Genomic DNA, 18,275 nt, shown 5'->3' with positions numbered 1-18,275 from the left:
ACGTGACAGACTAAACACATCTCAGACACTCAATTAAGAGAGTAGCTTCACGCCAAGTATGGAACCTCATTTAATAATCAACAGAAAAGAATCGACAAGAAAAATAATTGGTTTTTGACAGACTACCATGGATAAGATAGCTCCCCGCTATAGCCTCGGTCTCATGAATGTTCGTCTTTTCAGGTTTAATATTTGCAACACATTCTGTGGCGGGTGGTTCTCCCACTGAGGTTGGCATCTCGCGATTTCGCATTCCGCATCTCGCGGTTTATAATAAGCCTTGTCAGTGGGTAGAAACAAGGGTGCGCCGGTTGGTACAGCTTCAAAGAAGCCACCATCTAAGTTTTAATTTCGAGGAGGATCTTGTAGATTTACAGGGGGGGGGGGGGGGGGTTGAGTTTAAAGTTTCATATGGCACGACTTGTTGAAAAAGAATCGGGTGATACAAAATACAATCTAATCTGTCTTGAATTCTAGATGCACCAGATACGCAAATGAAAACCAACTACACAAGAAAAAGTGTTCATCCATTGATCTATGATGGCGATTGATTATCATCGTTCCATCCATAGGCCCAACCATGGATAAATGATGGAGAATCCCCATCATATATCCACTGTCAGACTTGGTGACTGGACTGCTACTCCGATGGGTTTATACTTTACTGCATATGGTCATTTTTAAGGGAACCAACGGCAGTGGGCCTATGATGGAATTTCCAACAATAGGTGGTGCATGGGCCATCAGTGCATCCACCCATGGGCCCATCAATGATCCATGCATGGACAATTTTGCCTGCGTACCTCTCGATCATGAGCCGGCATATTTTCAACTACAAATACATGTATCTCCCTCAAAATATCAGACTATACATGTAGTAATTACCACTGGTCAGTTCAAACACTTCTTTGAAGTGCAATCTTCGCCAAACAGTCTTCCACCATGCAAACTTCAAATACCTAATTATTTGGCCAAAATGGGTTGGATTTCTATTTAAAACCAACTCACTAGAGCTTTGTTTTAGCATGCTACACCAATCTCTTAGGTTTTCCTTAGATTAATCAGTAATACCTTTTGTTTTCAGTTCCGCCTGATGTTGAAGTCAAAATCAGTAAGACAACTGTGAATGAACATGAATCCGTGCGGTTTGAATGTGCTACCAGCGGAGGCTATCCGGAGCACATCGAGCGGCACCAGTGGCTTTGGATGAAGAGCGGCTCCACTGTGGAACAGGTTATCCAAGACTCCGAGACCAGCACGCAGAATGGGAAGCTTTTCGAGTTCGTGCGCATACCATACGATAGGAGTGGGACGTACTCGTGTAAGGCTTGGAATCTTGGTGGGATGGGACAGGCATGGGTAGTCCTGACTGTGCATTGTAAGTTTGGTTCTGCATTCTTTGTAATATATCTGCTGAGATATTTAACTGAATCTTCTAATCAAACTGAAAATCCTTATGAAATTCCTTTCGATATATTTGTGATCATTTTGAATACCGTTACAACTATTCATTAGCTCATCTGTCTGATAACAAACCACTTAAAATTATTGCTTTGTAATTAAATAGGTGGAAACATAGTATAATGTCTGTGAAGGGTTTACAGAGAAGGAGCAGAAGGAATTCACAGAGGTCCTGGCGAAGGACTGAAAAGAAATTAACAGTTTTCATCAGTTGACAAAGTCTGTCCCTGATGCAGTGCACACTGCATTATGCCTTGGCCACTGAACACTTCCTTTTCACCCACAGTTTCTCCTAGAATAGACCCAGAGGCCAACATGACGTATGACGTGGTGGGTGAGATGGGCAAGGAGGCATCGTTTGAACTGTTCATCATCGCCAACCCGACTCCGGCAACAACTGGTTACACCTGGTCCAAAGATGAGAACATCCTTTCGAACTCAACGCCCAAATATGAAATTATTTCCGGGCCGACCTCGAGCAAGTTGGCCATCGAACACGTCAAATCCTCCCATTATGGGAACTATACGTGCTCTGTGAAAACGAGCAGATTTCAAGTGAAAGTTTTCAAATTTAAGCTGAAACCAGGTAAGTTGTATCATCTCTTGTTAGTGGTTTCCCAACGGAGATGGGTCTATTTCAGTGGCCACCTTAATAGTCAATTCTGAAGCCCTTGGTAGGAATGGGGTTGCAGAAGAATCTCATAGTGTGGCTACGTGTATCGAATAGTGAGAGAGAAGGAGTTCGAGGCCAATCTGCTCTGTGTAGATAACTTTATTTGAACTGAACTAAAACATGACAGATACAAAACTATCACAATACATTACGATGTAAGAAAGGTAATGATTGGTCAAGCTATTGTACAAACAGGGGTAACGCGAGCGTCCGGCTGGGGGCGGAGTAGCCGTACAAATCATAACACATCCTAGCCTAATACTATTAGGCACCAACATCAGTGGCGCTAAAGCGGCCATTGCAGTGGGCCTTATTCTAAACGATTTAATTTGTGTTATTCGCAACATGATTCTGTCGTTGCACAATCGTCGCCTCGGAATATACTCATACGTTTTAAATGTTCTATACGACGCGAAAGAAATGCTAACTGTTAGTTTGTTCATTCATAAATTACACAAATTTGACCCTTGTTATGCACGTGTTGCTTATTTCAATAAAACATTCATGATAAAACATCGACGACCATTATCTGTAATATACGTTGTCCTTTACGAATTAGCTCCCGATTGGTGGCCAGTGTGTAGCCACTATGAGCCAATCGTGAGGCAGACTCACAAATGTAATGCATGAGTCTGCACGTGACAGACTAAACACATTTCAGACACTCAATTAAGAGAGTAGCTTCACGCCAAGTATGGAATCTCATTTAAATATCAACAGAAAAGAATCGACGAGAACAGAATTGGTTGTGACAGATTACCATGGATGAGATAGCTCCCCCTATAGTCTCGGTCTCATGAAAATTCGCCTTTTCAGGTTTAATATTTGCAATACATTCTGTGGCGGGTGGTTCTCCCACTGAGGTTGGCATCTCGCGATTTCGCATTCCGCATCTCGCGGTTTATAATAAGCCTTGTCAGTGGGAAGAAACAAGGGTGCGCCTGTTGGTACAGCTTCAAAGAAGCCACCATCCAAGTTTTAATTTCGAGGGGGATCTTGTAGATTTACAGGGGGGGGGGGGGGCGTTGAGTTTAAAGTTTCATATGGCACGACTTGTTGAAAAAGAATCGGGTTATACAAAACACAATGTAATCTGTCTTGAATTCTAGATGCACCAGATACTTCGCAAATGAAAACCAACTACACAGGAAAAAGTGTTCATCCATAGATCTATGACGGCGATTGATTATCAACGTTCCATCCATAGGCCCAACCATGGATAGATGATGGAAAATCCCCATCATATATCCACTGTTAGACTTGGTGACTGGACTGGACTTCAACATGCTACACCAATCTCTTAGGTTTTCCTTAGATTAATCAGTACACCTTCTGTTTTCAGTTCCGCCTGATGTTCAAGTCAAAATCAGTAAGACAACTGTGAATGAACATGAATTCGTGCGGTTTGAATGTGCTACCAGCGTCGGCCACCAACCAGAGATTATTTCGCGGTACCAGTGGCTTTGGATGAAGAGCGGCTCCACTGCGGAACAGGTTATCCAAGACTCCGAGACCAGCACGCAGAATGGGAAGTTTTTCGAGTTCGTGCGCATACCATACGATAGGAGTGGGACGTACTCGTGTAAGGCTTGGAATCTTGGTGGGATGGGACAGGCATGGGTAGTCCTGACTGTGCATTGTAAGTTTGGTTCTGCATTCTTTGTAATATATCTGCTGATATATTTAACTGAATCTTCTAATCCAAACTGAAAATCGTGAAAATTCCTTTCCATATATTTGTGATCATTTTATATACCGTTACAGCTATTCTTTAGCTAATCTGTCTGACAACAAATCACTTAAAATTATTGCATTGTCATTAAAGAGGTGGAAACATAGTACATGTATAATGTCTGTGAAGGGTTTACAGAGAAGGAGCAGAAGGAATTCACAGAGGTCCTGGCGAAGGACTGAAAAGAACCTAACAGTTTTCATCAGTTGACAAAGTCTGTCCCTGATGCAGTGCACACTGCATTATGCCTTGGCCACTGAACACTTCCTTTTCACCCACAGTTTCTCCTAGAATAGACCCAGAGGCCAACATGACGTATGACGTGGTGGGTGAGATGGGCAAGGCGGCATCGTTTGAACTGTTCATCATCGCCAATCCGACTCCGGCAACAACTGGTTACGTCTGGTCCAAAGATGACAACATCCTTTCGAACTCATCGTCCGAATATAAAATCATTTCCGGCCCGAAGTCGAGCAAGTTGGCCATCGAACACGTCAAATCCTCCCATTATGGGAACTATACGTGCTCTGTGAAAACGAGCAGATTTCAAGTGAAAGTTTTCAAATTTAAGCTGAAACCAGGTAAGTTGTATCATCTCTTGTTAGTGGTTTCCCAACGGAGATGGGTCTATTTCAGTGGCCACCTTAATAGTAAATTCTGAAGCCCTTGGTAGGAATGGGGTTGCAGAAGAATCTCACAGTGTGGCTACGTGTATCGAATAGTGAGAGAGAAGGAGTTCGAGGTCAATCTGCCCTGTGCTAGATAACTTTATTTGAACTGAACTAAAACATGACAGATACAAAACTATCACAATACATTACGATGTAAGAAAGGTAATGATTGGTGAAGCTATCGTACAGATAGGCGTGACGCGAGCGTCCGGCTGGGGGGCGGAGTAGCCGTACAAATCAGGGTAGTTGTAAAACAAGAAACACAGAAACGAAACAGAAACACAGAAACACAGAAACGAAACGCAGAAACCAGTCTTGTGGCGAATTCTGGTCTGCAGACTCCATCTTGTTGCCATGGTTGTGGCCGCGAACGCGGGTGTAGCTAAAACTGGTATTCAGTCGGAATGGAAGGAGGAATGCTCATTTCCCAATACCCCTTTTAGCCTCATCAACGTGTGCGCAGATTGGCAGCATCCGACCTTGATCGTGCCCCTGACCAAAAACGGCCCCAAGTCGAAACGGCCCCACTTTATTTTCATGAGATCACTCCTGACAGTCTTGGGCCATGAGTCATCCATATCTGAATGATGTTAATTTCCATCAGTTGTCATCTTCATCTCAATTAAAAAGGCTCTGCCTCCAAGACAAAATGGTCCTCCTTCCCGATCACTGACGCACTGCAGATGGGTCTACCAATGAGTGATGACCAAAGCACCACTCAATCTCGAGGACAGGAATCTAACCCATGACCATGCCGATCCACCATCTGTAGGGCATGAGGACTTTATGATCGATATGAGTCGCCAGTAAGTCGGCATGACCAATGACCAGAACACGACCATAGGCCTGCTAGGAATGTACAATAGAACATGACTCTCTATTCGAAGGACTATTTTCTATTTACACTGACCTCCCCAATACACTACATGTATGTACTACACGGCGTAAATAGAAAATAGTCCTTCGAATAGCGAGTCCTGTTCTTTTGTACATTCCATGGCCTGTGCACGACACTAGGCTGAACTTCCCTACTGCAACCTCATTAACATAAACAGATATTTAAAGGGACTATTTAAAGGCAGCAGCTGGGCAGGCAAGATTGAGTTACTCCAAGTCCAAGTCTAGTGCCCACCCGCCCCCCCCCCCACTTTACTCTATTCTAGTCGCCAAAATTGGTCTCTCACGTCTCACATAACGTCGAAATGATCCACCCATGTACTGGTACCGTACCTTGCATTTAGTGCTGCATCAGACGGGATTTGTAGGATGATCCTGGTACTTCATGTAAATTGAACACTACAAGGCAAGATGTTGCACTGCACCTTCATTTGAAATAACATGCTGTAGGAATCGAATCGAGCCTACCAAAGTACTACACCACCACCTCAAAAGACTTCACCCATATCGTGCCGCCCCCTCCCCCCCCCCCCCCCCCCCCAAGTTGCTCCATGTATCCCCTCAACAACTCTATTGCATTCCGACTGGCCGCAACCCACCAACCTCAGATTTTACTTTTAAACGACAATAACAACGGATTGGGCAAGGAAAGTATCGGCGTGCCGCTTGATTCCAACTTTTATGAAAACCCGTTTGATTTTCGTTTCTGCGTTTCGTTTCTGCGTTTCTGTGTTTCTGTTTTGTTTCTGTGTTTCTTGTTTTACAACTACCCTACAAATCATAACACATCCTAGCCTAATACTAATATGTAAAGTCAAGGACTTAGTGCAAGCTCTAACAACTACAGCTGTTACAATGGGGGGACACCCCCCCCAAACCCCCCTCCGTCGACATAGGTTTTTACCAGTGCGTTGGGGGGAAGCTCCCCCCAACCCCCCCCCCCCCCCGTGGACAGTCAACTAGCCCTTCTGTGTCATAGTGCTGGAGGGGGGGGGGGGGGGGTGCGATGGGACCATCCATATAGTTCCTTCCGACACATTTTTGTTTTGGTAATGTAATACATTGTGATTGTCCTTATTCACGGGAATCGGGCGTTTCCAGTGATATACGACACTTAAATGGGTTGTCCTCATGCATTCACTTTGGAAACGCATTTTAAAATAGATGTCACGTCCTATTAATGGGGCACGTCATCATCGCGTACATTTGGGAAAAACTCCCTAACGAAACCGGAGCAGACGGCTGAAAGTAGTTTAATTATTGGCCGCTAGGGTTCAGAATGTCGCTCACCCGAATTTTTCACGCAACTTTTGCTAAATAGAGCTAGTTCTAGTTTGTAATTCATTTTGATACTTCAGATTTGGGTAGTAGACTAAAATAACTTAGTCGTCAGTGTGGTTTTAAGCAGGAAAAACGTATTTGTTTTTCTTAAAGTGCCTTTTTTGGACGGGTGTGTGCGATTGTTTTGTTTTTATGTCACGTGACCTCGACCATGTCGACACAAAATTGAAATAAACCACCCTTTTCTGTCATTATTTAGGACGGATATTTCTCTAATAAAAATATTAATATAATTGGCCAATTTCTTAGGCATATGATGTAGCGAATTCCCATGAAGATTTAAATTTAATTTAACTTAATTTCAACCAATGGGATAGCAACCACCACCGGAAGATCGCGGAGAAATCGGTAAACTCAACGGAGTTAATTCAGAAAAATACCAAAAAAAATTGTTTGTAGGATATACAATAGTTACTCTCTTTATTTCTAATCATTCATTATATACTTCCGCACACACGTGTATCTTAAGAGCCCCTCCTAAGAGGGGGGCTTAATATGTAAAGTCAAGGACTTAGTGAGCCCCCCTTTAGGTCGGGGGAGCTCCCCCGAACCCCCCTACGAGCATATGTTAAGTGCAAGCTCTAACAACTACAGCTGTTACAATGGGGGGACACCCCCCAAACCCCCCTCCGTCGACATAGGTTTTTACCAGTGCGTTGGGGGGAAGCTCCCCCCAAACCCCCCCGGTGGACAGTCAACTAGCCCTTCTGTGTCATACTGCTGGAGGGGGGGTGCGATGGGACCATCCATATAGTTCCTTCCGACACATTTTTGTTTTGGTAATGTAATACATTGTGATTGTCCTTATTCACGGGAATCGAGCGTTTCCAGTGATATACGACACAAATAGGTTGTCCTCATGCATTCACTTTGGAAACGCATTTTAAAATAGATATTACGTCCTGTTAATGGGGCACGTCATCATCGCGTACATTTGGGAAAAACTCCCTAACGAGACCGGAGCAGACGGCTGAAAGTAGTTTAATTATTGGCCGCTAGGGTGCAGAATGTCGCTCACCCGAATTTTTCACGCAACTTTTGCTAAATAGAGCTAGTTCTAGTTTGTGATTCATTTTGATACTTCAGATTTGGGCAGAAGACCAATATAACTAAGTCGTCAGTGTGGTTTTAAGCTGGAAAAACGTATTTGTTTTTCTTAAAGTGCCTTTTTTGGACGGGTGTGTGCGATTGTTTTGTTTTTATGTCACGTGACCTCGATCATGTCGACACAAAATTGAAATAAACCACCCTTTTCTGTCATTATTAGGACGGATATTTCTCTAATAAAAATATTATTAATATAATTGGCCAATTTCTTAGGCATATGATGTAGCGAATTCCCATGAAGATTTAAATTAATTTAAATTAATTTCAACCAATGGGATAGCAACCACCACCGGAAGATCGCGGAGAAATCGGTAAACTCAACGGAGTTAATTCAGAAAAATACCAAAAAAAATTGTTTGTAGGATATACAATATTTACTCTCTTTATTTCTCATCAAATCAGTATATACTCCCACACACACGTGTATCTTAAGAGCCCCTCCTAAGAGGGGGGCTTATTAGGCACCAACGTCAGTGGCGCTAAAGCGGCCATTGCCGTGGGCCTAATTCTAAACGATTTAATTTGTGTTATTCGCAACATGATTCTGTCGTTGCACAATCGTCGCCTTGGAATATACTCATACGTTTTAAATGTTCTATACGACGCAAAAGAAATGCTAACTGTTAGTTTGTCCTATAAGTTTTCTGTTTCATTCATAAATTACACAAATTTGACCCTTGTTATGCACGTATTGCTTATTTCAATAAAACATTCATGATAAAACATCGACGACCATTAACTGTAATATACGTTGTCCTTTACGAATTAGCTCCCGATTGGTGGCCAGTGTGTAGCCACTATGAGCCAATCGTGAGGCAGACTCACAAATGTAATGCATGAGTCTGCACGTGACAGACACTAAACACATCTCAGACACTCAATTAAGAGAGTAGCTTCACGCCAAGTATGAAATCTCATTTAAATATCAACAGAAAAGAATCGACGAGAACAGAATTGGTTGTGACAGATTACCATGGATGAGATAGCTCCCCCTATAGTCTCGGTCTCATGAAAATTCGCCTTTTCAGGTTTAATATTTGCAATACATTCTGTGGCGGATGGTTCTCCCACTGAGGTTGGCATCTCGCGATTTCGCATTCCGCATCTCGCGGTTTATAATAAGCCTTGTCAGTGGGAAGAAACAAGGGTGCGCCTGTTGGTACAGCTTCAAAGAAGCCACCATCCAAGTTTTAATTTCGAGGGGGATCTTGTAGATTTACAGGGGGGGGGGGGGCGTTGAGTTTAAAGTTTCATATGGCACGACTTGTTGAAAAAGAATCGGGTTATACAAAACACAATGTAATCTGTCTTGAATTCTAGATGCACCAGATACTTCGCAAATGAAAACCAACTACACAGGAAAAAGTGTTCATCCATAGATCTATGACGGCGATTGATTATCAACGTTCCATCCATAGGCCCAACCATGGATAGATGATGGAGAATCACAATCATATATCCACTGTTAGACTTGGTGACTGGACTGGACTTCAACATGCTACACCAATCTCTTAGGTTTTCCTTAGATTAATCAGTAACACCTTCTGTTTTCAGTTCCGCCTGATGTTCAAGTCAAAATCAGTAAGACAACTGTGAATGAACATGAATTCGTGCGGTTTGAATGTGCTACCAGCGTCGGCCACCAACCAGAGATTATTTCGCGGTACCAGTGGCTTTGGATGAAGAGCGGCTCCACTGCGGAACAGGTTATCCAAGACTCCGAGACCAGCACGCAGAATGGGAAGTTTTTCGAGTTCGTGCGCATACCATACGATAGGAGTGGGACGTACTCGTGTAAGGCTTGGAATCTTGGTGGGATGGGACAGGCATGGGTAGTCCTGACTGTGCATTGTAAGTTTGGTTCTGCATTCTTTGTAATATATCTGCTGATATATTTAACTGAATCTTCTAATCCAAACTGAAAATCGTGAAAATTCCTTTCCATATATTTGTGATCATTTTGAATACCGTTACAGCTATTCTTTAGCTAATCTGTCTGACAACAAATCACTTAAAATTATTGCATTGTCATTAAAGAGTTGGAAACATAGTATAATGTCTGTGAAGGGTTTACAGAGAAGGAGCAGAAGGAATTCACAGAGGTCCTGGCGAAGGACTGAAAAGAACTTAACAGTTTTCATCAGTTGACAAAATCTTTCCTTGATGCAGTGCACACTGCATTATGCCTTGGCCACTGAACACTTCCTTTTCACCCACAGTTTCTCCTAGAATAGACCCAGAGGCCAACATGACGTATGACGTGGTGGGTGAGATGGGCAAGGAGGCATCGTTTGAACTGTTCATCCTCGCCAATCCGACTCCGGCAACAACTGGTTACGTCTGGTCCAAAGATGGCGACATCCTTTCGAACTCATCGTCCGAATATAAAATCATTTCCGGCCCGACGTCGAGCAAGTTGGCCATCGAACACGTCAAATCCTCCCATTATGGGAACTATACGTGCTCTGTAAAAACGAGCAGATTTCAAGTGAATTTCAAATTTAAGCTTTTCAAACCAGGTAAGTTGTATCATCTGTTGTTAGTGGTTTCCCAACGGAGATGGGTGTGTTTCAATGGCCACCATAATAGTCAATTCTGAAGCCCTTGGTAGGAATGGGGTTCCAGAAGAATCTAATAGTGTGACTACGTGTATCGAATAGTGAGAAAGAAGGAGTTCGAGGCCAATCTGCTCTGTGCTAGATAACTTTATTTGAACTGATCTAAAACATGACCGATACAAAACTATCACAATACATTACGATGTAAGAAAGGTAATGATTGGTCAAGCTATTGTACAGATAGGCGTGACGCGAGCGTCCTGCTCGGGGGCGGAGCAGTGTAGACGCGCTTGCAGAGTCTGAATGGTTCCCACAGTAGGTATAAAATTCCGCCGAATTCTTTTAATTTTGAAGCCAACACATTTACGTCAAATTACCCCCTAAAACCAATTACACGAGATTATTTAATATGTTTCGAGATATTGGAATCTGAGAGGTTGTAGGAACTCTGAAGGATTTATTTAAAGACCCAGAAGAGCTTAATGGCAATCAAAAAATCAGAAGACGAAGGTCTACAGTAATAATGTATCTCGAAGTGTATAAAAAACCGGAGGGCAAAATTCCTTGATTCCATCGATAATTTCGAGTGAAGTGCGTATCAAACACCTAAATATCAATCACAACCGTTCATTACCTACTCGAATGAACCAGAAGCAATTATACAACCAAGGACCTCCAGCTCGGTATTGATTCCTTAAATCCGACACAGTCGTGGTCGTTGCCCTGTTAACCGTTTGGGTGCCAAATGACATTTTAGGGTAAAATCCCCCCCTCCCCCCCAAGGTCTTCGGACATGTTAGAAGGTCAATACAACGCATCATGTACCATTCACCTGTGGTTGTGTTTTAAGGCTGCATATGTGTCTATGCTGTCAGAAAGTGACATCACAGGAAATCTTGACGTCAATTCCAAACTGATGTACATGTAGTTCATGATTCCAACACTGAGACGTTGAAAGACCAAATCTGCACATTCATCTCATAACAATATATCACAACTGTTGCTTCATTTTAGGTCCACCTTCTAAACCGTGCAAACTCGAAGTTGTCAATTCAACTGCCGTAGCAGCGACGCTCACATGGATCTCAGAAATCAATGGCGGGTTGGAGCAGAGATTTTACGTCCAATACAAGAAGTTTGCCGACAACTGGAATGTTGCCCCCGAGGTTCCCGAAGGAGGAATAACTGATCCAGGTCTCAAGAAAGCCGTGTATCATAAGATTATGGGTCTTGAGTCGAATGTCTGGTATATGTTTCGAGTGCGCAGCAGGAACTCCCACACGGGGAATCACACGAGTAACTTTAGCAACGTGGCTTTTGGGGAAACACCAGGTTTGTGGATCTCTTTTAGAGACTTTTATAGACATTCGATCTCTTCAGTTGTTTAGTTCACACCTGAGCTGCGTTATTTACCTTTTGGGGAATACCTCTGATGCACGTCATGGGTTTCTATGAATCGTTACTCTCAGCAGTGCGGCCGGTCTTTGAATAGGACAAGAAAATGAGATGCGTCCAACCGCCTTGGCGTCTAATGAGATAGGGGTATGGTTGATTTCGATTTCGCAACTTCGCCAAGTTGCGTGCCGTCACCGGCTTACCACACAAGTGTAGGCAATTTCATTTCTCCGTTAGACCTGCCCATATCCTCATCATATGCATGACCATTGTTTAAACCATTTCTTCAAACATGTTTGTATTTCTACTTTGCAGAGAAACCCAAAACGTCCCTTAAAGGTGTGAATCGGATAGGTAAAAAAGTAACCGTGGGCTGGGAACGAGTGACTGGAAAATATACAGGGCTGAAGATCAAATACTGCCTGACCGGCACGGCCGACTGCATGACTCACACCGTGCCTAAACAAGAGGATACATATGTAACATTTGTTGTTGATCCCGATAAGTCATATTATTATTATATGGTGGTCGAAGATGGTGGTGATGTTGTATACAGGAGCAGGGTCTTCAATGACGAGGTTGATGACAAGACAAGCATAGGTGAGTGGGGTTGGCTTTAGCTGAAAATGGACAGAGAAAAGCTCGACAGATCGAACATAGAAACGTCGATTCTAATTTCAACATGTCCTGATAATGTATTCATTCATATATACTGCACGCTGTCGGGCTAAAAAGGCTGAGTCTGATGAAGATAACATCCAACGTTTTTTTCTTTACAGCAGCTGTAGGCGGTCTTGTTGGAGCCGGCATTGTGGCGATACCAGGCGTCATTCTGGCTGTTATTTTATGGTAAGCTACTTCGGATACAGGTCTGTTGGTAAAACAGCGACAGATTTCGGTGAAGTTGAAGGTGGGGGGGGGGGGGGCATATAGTTGTCGACACTGGTTTCTTGATCGCACTATAATTAGGATCTACAGTTAATATCCCAGAAGCTATTAACACATGAAGCTAGCTGATGAAGTATTCGATAAATAATCTTTCAGATTTTTATCAAACATTGACGGTTCATAGAGGTGGGTAATGAATCATTGAGGAAAGTCATTTGACATACATGTACCAATCTGAAATTAACCTGCCATGCACTAGTGATGTTTTGATCTTGATCGCTTTTCGCGAAGAGTGACGAGAATCCCAAATTCCAGATCTTAGCCTCTCTAATAAAACTGTATTTACTTCTGTAGGAAACGTGGTCTACTGCGATGGAGGAAGAGGCAGTGTCATCGACCGGCAAATGACAACGCTGATTACGATGATACCAGGGTTGAATTCACAACAGCCGGAAAACCTCAGGTACACATCTACGCCAAAATTGAGAAAGATCACGTAAATGATGTGTTTAACCCTGAACGCTGGCATGGACAAAAACCCCCACAACCATTGCCTACGGGGCACCGCGTTCCGGTTCACGGAGTCCATGGGAATGAGCCTGCTGATTCCGACGATGACGTGGACGCTGACGTGGGTGCATATGATTACGCGACATGGCAGCAGGGTGTTCCAGGTCAACGCCCAGTTCCTGCACCTCAGCAAAATCAAACGGAGTGTGGCTCCTCAGACGATGAGTCTGGGGAGTATATCTTAAGCGATCCGATAAGCGACCAGGAGGGACAGGAGCCTGAAGGTACATACAATGACCTACGAATCCTCGTAACAGACGCACAGAAAGAGCTAAGAATCCACAAGGACACGCAGCCTGACCAAAGTACAGCAGAGAGCAGTTCAAGACAAGCTAATGGGTCCAATGGGCGGACTCCAAGTAGCTCGAATGGCGCCCAGGTAACAAGTCGTTCGAACGACAATATGGCAAACGAGCAAGGGTCACCATACGCGTATTTAGATCCAGTTGCGCCAGTAACGCATGGAGGGTACTTGGACTTCAGACAACTAAGTTCGGAATAATAGGTATCAACATGCCAATAGGTGGCGCTGATTATAACTTGTGTGTGCGTCAAACAGACAGCATTCTAATCTCTGCTACACCAACGAAATACCCTAGAGACAGTCAGAGTCACGTCGCGGCGGCCGTGGCTGGTACCCTATTAAGACCGATCAGAAAACTCTTAAAGGGACACCTCCGTCGAGGTGTTTGTATGTGCTTGTGACATCACCGACGTACAGGTGGCGCCCGTGTATAACATGATATATTGTATTGTTAACGTAGTATGTAGGGAAGGTTGTGACCGTCGTTTACGTCACGCCGGTTTTCATTGGTACAGGACTCCGTCAAGGCCACAACATTCCGCCGTACATTTGTAATCTCTTTCTCACGGATTTAATCCCTTTCTTCTATAAGTACACTTTCCTTGATGAACAGATGACGGGTGAACTAAATACTTATATTATGATTGCAGCAAAAACGTCCTTAACTCTTTTCGAATGAGTGATTTTGTAATATATTTGGTTCATTTTAGCACGGTATAGTCATAATTGTAGTCGAGGGTCCTGACGTAAGCGACGGTCACCACCACTTCGGTCCTATCAGTTGAAGATATTAAATACATGTATATCCATGGTCTGCATTATATATACACCCGGGAAGAGTCTAGCAGCCCTAGTGGTGGGGATGTGAACCAATATCTCCAGTGAAGTATCACTTCCTAAAATATAAGCTTCTATTCATTTATAGCTTTGTAAATATGCTCTATCGGTTTCAGAATAAGATGTTAAAAGCTAGGCATTGCCTTAAATTTTGCTGATGACCACGATTGATAAACCAATTGGGACTTGTATGTTGATTGCATGTATCCGAGATGGCGAGGTTGGATCGTTTATAGAAGGCTTGGACTTGTATGTTGATTGCATGTATCCGGGATGGTAAGGTTGGATCGTTTATAGAAGGCTTGGACTTGTATGTTGATTGCATGTATCCGAGATGGCGAGGTTGGATCGTTTAGAACCACATTTATTTAGTTATGCATGTATAATAAGAATTATCATGATATTGGTAAAGGGTTATAATACTTAACACACAAAATTAGGTGAGGATTGATAAGGCCTTAACTGAAGGAGATAACGCCAGCGTTAGTCAGAAACACAAAGGTTGTTTTGAATAACCGGGCCTAGGCCTTTTCCGATTTGTCGCTCAATTACAGTCTGAGTCTGATGACAGTTCCCATTGGTTCCCATTGTCTTTGTTCACGACGATTCAGACAGTCTATACACTATTCGTTGCCTAAATGATCCAAAGTCCCAGAACATGTATAAGTGTCGTGTAACACAAATAAGGGATACGTCATGGACACAAAGCTTGTGTCGCTTGATCTGTAGCCACAGCTAGTTTTCTCTTGTAGTCTTTTTTAACTGCATGTTCAGTGGTATAACTTCATCCCAATTGAGTGTCTTTATAGTGATCGGGATCACGAGCCGTTACAACATATATTACTTCTTTGTTCTAGTTATGATATCGACCTATTAACTCATTCCTCGTCACAGCGGCGGTGGTTTTGCTGCTACCCTATCAGAAAACTCTTCAAGGGACGCCTCTGTCGAGGTGTTTGTATGTGCTTGTGACATCACCGACGTACAGGTGGCGCCCGTGTATAAATGATATATTGTATTGTTAACGTAGTATGTAGGGAAGGTTGTGACCGTCGTTTACGTCACGCCGGTTTTCATTGGTACAGGACTCCGTCAAGGCCACAACATTCAGCCGTACATTTGTAATCTCTTTCTCACGGATTTAATCCCTTTCTTCTATAAGTACATTTTCCTTGATGAACAGATGACGGGTGAACTAAATACTTATATTATGATTGCAGCAAAAACGTCCTTAACTCTTTTCGAATGAGTGATTTTGTAATATATTTCGTTCATTTTAGCACGGTATAGTCATGATTGTAGTCGAGATTCCTGACGTAAGCGACGGTCACCACCACTTCGGTCCTATCAGTTGCAGATATTGAATATATCCATAGTCTGCATTATATATACACCCGGGAAGAGTCTAGCAGCCCTAGTGGCGGGGATGTGAACTATAGTTGGCGCAACTTTTGTGGAGACTAAAGGGTTTCGTTGAATGAGAACATTCTTCTATTAGATCAGAGTCTTTCAAATATTTGAAAGACTTGAAAGACTCTGATTAAACTAACTTTTGAAAGTGTGGAAATTCAATTGCGACCCTATTTAATTCTGCGGACGAAAAGCAAAAACCTATAGACGAGATTAAATTCTGATCCAGTCTTTGATTTACCGGATCAAATATGTATTTTGCAAATGCCACAATAGTTTTCACAAGATAGATAGAGTTGATGTTACGAATGTAATAATATGGGCTCTTATTCATTATTGGAAAATATGTCACCGTGTTATTCAAAATTAGCCTTTGAAAGCTTGGCGTTAGCCAAAATGTTACCACTATAAAATGTCAAATTGTGGTCATTTTAGCTCTACCTTCGCGGTTTTGGTAACCAATATATCCAGTGAAGTATCAATTCCTAAAGTATAAGCTTATATTCATTAGCTTTGTAAATATGCTATATCGGTTTCAGAATAAGATGTTAAAAGCTAGGCATTGCCCAAATTTTGGTGATGACCACTTTTGATCAACCAATTGGGACTTGTATGTTGATTGCATGTATCCGAGATGGCGAGGTTGGATCGTTTATAGAAGGCTTGGACTTGTATGTTGATTGCATGTATCCGGGATGGCGAGGTTGGATCGTTTATAGAAGGCTTGGACTTGTATGTTGATTGCATGTATCCGAGATGGCGAGGTTGGATCGTTTATAGAAGGCTTGGACTTGTATGTTGATTGCATGTCCGAGATGGCGAGGTTGGATCGTTTATAGAAAGCTCGGACTTGTATGTTGATTGCATGTATCCGAGATGGCGGGGTTGGATCGTTTATAGAAGGCTTGGACTTGTATGTTGATTGCATGTATCCGAGATGGCGAGGTTGGATCGTTTATAGAAGGCTTGGACTTGTATGTTGATTGCATGTATCCGAGATGGCGAGGTTGGATCGTTTATAGAAGGTTTGGACTTGTATGTTGATTGCATGTATCCGAGATGGCGAGGTTGGATCGTTTATAGAAAGCTCGGACTTGTATGTTGATTGCATGTATCCGAGATGGTAAGGTTGGATCGTTTATAGAAGGCTTGGACTTGTATGTTGATTGCATGTCCGAGATGGCGAGGTTGGATCGTTTATAGAAGGCTTGGACTTGTATGTTGATTGCATGTATCCGAGATGGCGAGGTTGGATCGTTTATAGAAGGCTTGGACTTGTATGTTGATTGCATGTATCCGAGATGGCGGGGTTGGATCGTTTATAGAAGGCTTGGACTTGTATGTTGATTGCATGTATCCGAGATGGCGAGGTTGGATCGTTTATAGAAGGCTTGGACTTGTATGTTGATTGCATGTATCCGAGATGGCGAGGTTGGATCGTTTATAGAAGGCTTGGACTTGTATGTTGATTGCATGTATCCGAGATGGCGAGGTTGGATCGTTTAGAAGGCTTGGACTTGTATGTTGATTGCAGGTATCCGAGATGGTAAGGTTGGATCGTTTACAGTAGGCTTGGACTTGTATGTTGATTGCATGTATCCGAGATGGCGAGGTTGGATCGTTTATAGAAAGCTCGGACTTGTATGTTGATTGCATGTATCCGAGATGGCGAGGTTGGATCGTTTATAGAAGGCTTGGACTTGTATGTTGATTGCATGTATCCGAGATGGCGAGGTTGGATCGTTTATAGAAGGCTCGGACTTGTATGTTGATTGCATGTATCCGAGATGGCGAGGTTGGATCGTTTATAGAAGGCTTGGACTTGTATGTTGATTGCATGTATCCGAGATGGCGAGGTTGGATCGTTTATAGAAGGCTTGGACTTGTATGTTGATTGCATGTACCCGAGATGTTAAGGTTGGATCGTTTATAGAAGGCTTGGACTTGTATGTTGATTGCATGTATCCGAGATGGTAAGGTTGGATCGTTTATAGAAGGCTTGGACTTGTATGTTGATTGCATGTATCCGAGATGGCGAGGTTGGATCGTTTATAGAAGGCTTGGACTTGTATGTTGATTGCATGTATCCGAGATGGCGGGGTTGGATCGTTTATAGAAGGCTTGGACTTGTATGTTGATTGCATGTATCCGAGATGGCGAGGTTGGATCGTTTATAGAAAGCTTGGACTTGTATGTTGATTGCATGTATCCGAGATGGCGAGGTTGGATCGTTTATAGAAGGCTTGGACTTGTATGTTGATTGCATGTATCCGAGATGGCGAGGTTGGATCGTTTAGAAGGCTTGTACTTGTATGTTGATTGCATGTATCCGAGATGGCGAGGTTGGATCGTTTATAGAAGGCTTGGACTTGTATGTTGATTGCATGTATCCGAGATGGCGAGGTTGGATCGTTTAGAAGGCTTGGACTTA

This window comes from Lineus longissimus, chromosome 18, assembly GCF_910592395.1.
Source record: "Lineus longissimus chromosome 18, tnLinLong1.2, whole genome shotgun sequence".
NCBI classification, from domain to species: Eukaryota; Metazoa; Nemertea; class Pilidiophora; order Heteronemertea; family Lineidae; genus Lineus; species Lineus longissimus.
Note: the sequence above shows the minus strand (reverse complement) of the source record.